Here is a 6,841-nt window from a genome sequence, read left to right on the forward strand (position 1 = left end):
GGCTTTCTGGCTTTATTCCTGATGAAGGGCTTTTGCCCGAAACGTCGATTTTGCCTGTCCTCGGATGCTGCCTGAATTGCTGTGCTCTTCCAGCACCACTAATCCAGAATACTTTTTCAAAGTCAGGTCCGTACTTCTTTGTTTCAACCATGCCATTACAGATTTCACAATAAGTGTTAAATTTCCATTATACTAGCAACAAACTATTCTTACACCATATACCTGTTGGGAACTGTATGGTTTATATTTACTTTAAAACAACAGAAATGTTTAATAAGAATTAAACACAAACCAGACATCAGATGATATAGAAATCTTACATGTTATCACATAACTGAAATACCTTATTGACTAATAGTTCATTATTCTCTACATAATATACTTTGATTTTAGTGTAATAAGTAATCGTTGATCATGATTCAGTAATATTTTATTAATTATGTTACAGTCAATAAACTATCTGCATGGATATCAAACACAATGCCACAGCAACAATTATTAGGCGACTGACTGTGTGGAGTTTGCACATTCTCCCCGTGTCTGCGTGGGTTTCCTCCCACAATCCAAAAATGTGCAGGTCAGGTGAACTGGCCATGCTAAATTGCCTGTCGTGTTCGGTGCAGGGGTAAACATAGGGGAATGACTCTGGGTGGATGCGCTTCGGCGGGTCGGTGTGGACTTGTTGGGCCGGAGGGCATGTTTCCACACAGTAAGTAATCTAATGTAAGTAATCTAATCTAAAAAAAAGATAACCAAAAGTAATACAACCCCACCAATCTTATTTATCTATCTATATCAATTAATATAAAAAGCCAGTGTTTAGCACCTGCATATCACATATTTGGAATTCTATCCTTCAAGAAACCCAGAAAATAATAAAAGAACATAAATATTTCGCTGTCACAGTCCATTTTATACAAACGTCTTTCCAGAATTTCCACTGTCTCTGTGAATAGAACCTATAGAAAAAACAAAGCACAAATTAAACAAAATGCAAAGCAACAACCTACTAAATGAGTATACTGAATCATATACTGAATGTATTTATCCTCAACCATTACCTCCTTTCCACAGACTTACCCTATTCTTAAGAGCTTTTACTTTGTTTATTCTTCTATTCCTGTACTACTGTGCTTTTTCTCTTTTCTCTTTTTCACATAAAGTTTCCTCTCCTGCCCAGATACTAGCTCTGTTCCCTATGTGTGATTCAACCGAAATTGTAAGAGAAGATGGAATTTCTATGTCTCAAAGCACGAGGGGAAGAAACAAATTTTCCTCAGCGCTGTTGTTCCAGAAATGACTTTCCACCCTAGTCTACTGACCTAGCATTTAAATCTACTGACCTAGAATTGAATCTGGTGAAGTTCCCAGGGTAGGCTCCATGAGGCAGAGAGACCAACACAATAGTGAAGCAGCTCAGGTTACCAGCAGTGTAAATCACTGTGTCACATAGACAAATGCTGGTGCACATTGTTACACTGATGTTGAGTAATGAGATGCATAATAACATGACGTTGCCATCTATTTTGGAGAGGCACATAGAATGTCCACTGTCATTTCTGCTACAAAATCCAAGAATCTGCAAAGATTAGTCAAGAGTCAATAGCTCTGCAATCAATTTCCAGCCTTTTCTCACCTCAGTACTGTCCAAAGTCATGAAAGAACAAAAAGGAATATCTGGGTCTTATGAAGGTGCTGACGAAATATGAAATAATTGAGGTAAAAGAATCACAGACCAATTTATGGAAGAAAGCACAATACAACTCCTTCAACACTACCAAATGTTCCCATACCTGAACCATCAGAATTTCACTGGAATAGTAGCACTTTCCCAAATGGACAGAGAGAGACACAGATACAGAAACACGGACAGAGAAAGAGAAACAGGATAAGTAAAATGATGGAAAAAGTCTTGGACATACAGAGAAAGAGGGCTATAAAGAAAGAGAAAGGAACCTCAGATATACATACAAACAATGATAACCAGAGACAAAAGGTAGAATCACAGTAAGGAACATCGAAAAAAATGGCTATACACCAGACAGAAAGAATGAGAAAGGAGAAGAGCCAAGGGTACACAGAAAACAACCACGAGAAAAGAAAGTAGCGTCAGAAATATTTCTAGCAATTCATTATCAAGTATGAACAATTAATTGAGCAGACTGTGTGTTTTAAAAAATTCTCAAGGTCAGGTTCGTAGGAGAGTAGTCTGACACAGAACAAACGACCAAGAGGCGAGTCTGCTAGAATATGAGCATTTTATTCCCCGCAGCGTCGCCACAACCAGGTCTCATACTTACAACGGGTCTGGCTTATACTCACTCTACATGTTACCGGAACTGGGAGCCGTCAGTTCTCGTAGAGCGGTTGCCAACAACCCACGCTCGGCGGTTAAACGTAACCCCGGAGCAGACTCCCCGAACTGGAGACTTTTCCAGCTGATATACTCTTTTCCAGATATAAACATTCATGTGAACAGCAGAGCAAGGCTAAAAAACACATTCCATTCTGGTTACATACAGATAATAACAGCAGAGCAAGGCTAAAAAACACATTCCATTCTGGTTACATACAGATAAGAAGATTCACACGGGGAGGTGTGTAATAAGATTCACACGGGACTAAGCAACACCTCCATTCCGGTTAGATTCACACATGTATTGGGACATAATTTTTAACCGTTTCACCACATTCCACTGCTTGGCCCAATACATGTGTTACATTATGATTCACACATGTATTGGGACATAATTTTACACCACACTGTGTCAGACCAGACCTGGAAAATATAAAAGTTAAGAAGTTTTGTTCAATGGCTTTTGATTAGATTAGATTCCCTACAGTGTGGAAACAAACCCTTCTGCCCAAATTGATCTTAGGAAGAGTAACCCACCCAGACCCATTTCCCTCTGACTAATGCACCTCACACTTTGGGCAATTTAGCATGGCCAATTCACCTGACCTGCACATCTTTGGATTGTGGGAGAAAACCAAAGCACCCAGAGGAAACCCACACAGACATGGGGAGAACGTGCAAACTCCACACAGACAGTCACCCGAGACTGGAATCAAACCTGGGTCCCTGGAACTGTGAGGCCGTAGTGTTAACCACTGAGCCACCATGCCACACTATTTTGATTCTACGTAATCAGGTGTTTCCCCACATGGTCAAATATACAGTGCCTCTTGTGATAAAAATGCTTAAATGTACTGAGGCATTATTTGGAATATGTCTATGATTCCTACTTTGTACTCATAAGATTTTTTTCCTATTATTTGTGTAACTGATGTCAGGTACGTTTTAAACATTAATACATGTTGATAGATATCAAAAATATTAATTGTTGGTGCAGATTTAATAAGCTACTTTTGACATGGAGAAAAAAATCTACTAGCAGTTTTAATTATAATGCAAAACGAAAATCACTACTACCCTGTACTAAAACATGGGGGGGGAGGGGGTGCTATCATTTCCATCTAAACATTTCAAAACAGAAAAATGCACTACCCTCTATATGCAAAAAAGGGGAAATATTTACAGACAAGTATCTATTACGTGGAGGACAACAATTGCATCTGCTGCATACATTAATAGACAAAAAAGGAACAATTTTATCTTATAATGGAGCAAAAAAAGTGTTTACATTAGAATTAGGAGAACAATCACTTCCCATGACTCCTCTACATGGCTGTTTTCATCTCATCTCAACTGGGCTCAGTCTTATCCTGCAAGGACCTTATGGTCTCTCTTATTATGCCAGTCTCAGTTTAATAACACTGTTGGCACTGGCGTTGATGCCATTAAAAGATCCAAGCTGATATTTGCCACTGACTCTAGAACTGCGCTATTAGCAATATTACCACTGCCAGGAAATATATTTTCCAACTGCACTTTCAAGTCATAGAATCATGGAGATCAACAGCACAGAAACAAGGTCCTTTGGCCTATCGAGTCTGTGCCAGTCAAAAACAAAACTTAACTATTCTAATCCATTTTCCAGCTCTTGGCCAATAGCTTTGTATATATTGGCATCACAAGTGCACATCTAAGTACTTCTGAAATGTTATGAGGAAAATGATTTTAAGAAGATTTACAAGGATTGCCAGGATTGGAGGGTTTGAGCCATAGAGAGAGGCTGAATAGGATGGGACTGTTTCCCTGGAGTGTCAGAGGCTGAGGGGTGACCTTATAAAATCATGAGGGGCATGGATAGGGTAAATAGACAAGGTCTTTTCCCTGGGGTGGTGGAGTCCAGAACTAGAGGGCATAAATTTAGAGTGAGAGGGGAAAGATTTAGAATAGACATAAGGTGCAACTTTTTCACACAGAGGGTGGAGCGAGTATGAAATGACCTGCCAGAGAATGTGGAGGAGGCTGGTACAATTACAGCATTTAAAAGGCATCTGGATGGGTTTATGAATAGGAAAGGTTTAAAGGGAAATGGGACACATGCTGGCAAATGGGACTAGATTAATTTAGGATATGTGGTCAGCTTGGACGAGTTGGATTGAAGGATCTGTTTCCATGCTGTACATCTCTATGACTCTGTGACTCTAAGACATGAAGGGCAATTTTTTTACACAGAGTGTAATTTGTGCATGAAATGAGTTTCCAAAGCAAGTGGTGGATGTAGGTATAGTAGCAAACTTTTAAAGACTTTTGAATAAGTACATGAATAAGAAATGTTTGGAGGGATATGGGCCAAGCGCAGGTGTGTGGGACTTTTTATTTTGGGATTATGGTCGGCAAGGACTGGTAGGACTGAAGGGTCTGTTTCAATACTGTATGGCTCTATGACTCTTGTGATAGCCATGCTACAATGTGTTGGGTATTGGGGCAGATCCACATTGTGTATGATATGGAAACAAAGGACTTAGGAGCAAAGGTATGCCATTTGGTCCTTCAAACCTGCTCCATCATTGAATAAGATCAAGGCTGGGAGAAAGTGAGGACTGCAGGTGCCAGAGATCAGAGTCGAAGAGTGTGGCGCTGGAAAAGCACAGCCGGTCAGGTAGATCTGAGGTGCAGGAGATTTCAGGCATAAGCCCTTCATCAGGATACTGCCTGACCGGCTGTGCTTTTCCAGCGCCACACTCTTTGACTAAGATCATGGCTGATCTGGTTTTGGTCTAAGCTTCACTTCCCGTGCATTCCCTATAACCCTTGACTTCCTTGAGTATCGAAAACCTAACTCAACCTTGAATAAGTTTGAAGACTCTGCTTTTGCTACCTCCTGGGGAGCGCATCTGTTACAAATTTAAAAGGATGTGCTGGGGTGCAATAAACTGTATATTCAAAATCCCATACTCCTCTCCATATTTTAGAGCTTTAAGTAATATATACTGTCCGGACTCATCTCTTAGCTGTCTTAATATTTGGAACGGAAGATTCTTCCGGATAAGAATGGCCACTCTGCTACTTTTCGAACTGAAAGATGAAAAGAACACCTCACCAAATCCTCCCTGCTGCAGCTTCAAATGCTCCTTATCAAGTAGTTGTGTCACCTGTTAAAGGGCTACATCGACCCTCTCTTTTTTTAGACTTGATAGTATTTTTTTCCTTTTTCCTCCCTCCAGGTGCACCACCTAAACGAATGGCTAGCCATGATCGTACGAGAAAGTCCGAGACCCCCCCAGGAGGAAGAACCCCACTCAAAAAGCATTGAGTATAGACCGTAAACAATTTGCATAAATTTAAAAATACAACCTTTGAAACAACTAAATCAAAGCTACTAAGAACTGCTCCTAACAAATAATAACTTAAGATATAATTAAAAGGAGACTTTCCCCTTATCCACAGGGGGCACTCCTACCATCCAATAATCCCACCATAACTTCTTCCAGCTAGAGGCATGACCTCGGCCCAGACATCGCAAAGTAAGGTTAACAAACATCTTATAATTCAGAAATTAAAAGTGGGCTACCAACCTGCCCCCCTTCTTATTATTACCCTAGGCATTCTTAACAAAGCAGCAACATGAAATATATAAAAGTATAATCCCAGCAAATATTAAAGGAAAACTCAAAAATATCCCCAAACAACCAACAAGCAAGTTATAAACAAGAGTTAAAAGAAAGAACTCCCCCAAGGAAGGATGAAAAAGAGAAAGGGGAAAGGTGGAGGAAAAAAGGGCTAAAATAAAATAGTTGTCCATATAGTTCATGTCCTTCAGTCTATTTGAGAGCATTCAAAAATTCTTTTGCTTTTTCCGATGATCCGAAGTTATACACAGACTCTCCGTGACTGAAGAGCAGCGTTGCCAGGTATCTCATGGCATACTGAATATGTAAATCCCTCAGATGCTTCTTTACCTCATCAAATGCCTTCCTCTTGCGTATCACAACTGGAGGGAAGTCTTGGAACAGCATTATTTTGGATCCCTTGTATACCAGAAAGGGGAGGGAGGTGTCAGAGATGGTCCAGGTAAATTTAAGGTCAGGGTAGAATGTGTTGGTGAAGTTGATGAATTGCTCAACCTTCATCAACTTCACCAATACATTCCACCCTGACCTTAAATTTACCTGGACCATCCCTGACACCTCCCTCCCCTTCCTGGACCTCTCCATCTCCATTAATGATGACTGACTTGACACTGACATTTTTTACAAACCCACTGACTCCAACACCTATCTGGATTACACCTCTTCCCACCCTACCTCTTGCAAAAAGGTATTCCCAATTCCTCTGCCTCCGCCATATCTGCTCCCAGGAGGACCAGTTCCACTACAGAACACACCAGATGGCCTCCTTCTTTAGAGACCGCAATTTCCCTTCCCACGTGGTTAAAGATGCCCTCCAAAGCATCTCGTCCACATCTCACACCTCCGCCCTCAGACCCCA

This window comes from Chiloscyllium plagiosum, chromosome 11 (genome assembly GCF_004010195.1).
Source record: "Chiloscyllium plagiosum isolate BGI_BamShark_2017 chromosome 11, ASM401019v2, whole genome shotgun sequence".
Taxonomy (NCBI): domain Eukaryota; kingdom Metazoa; phylum Chordata; class Chondrichthyes; order Orectolobiformes; family Hemiscylliidae; genus Chiloscyllium; species Chiloscyllium plagiosum.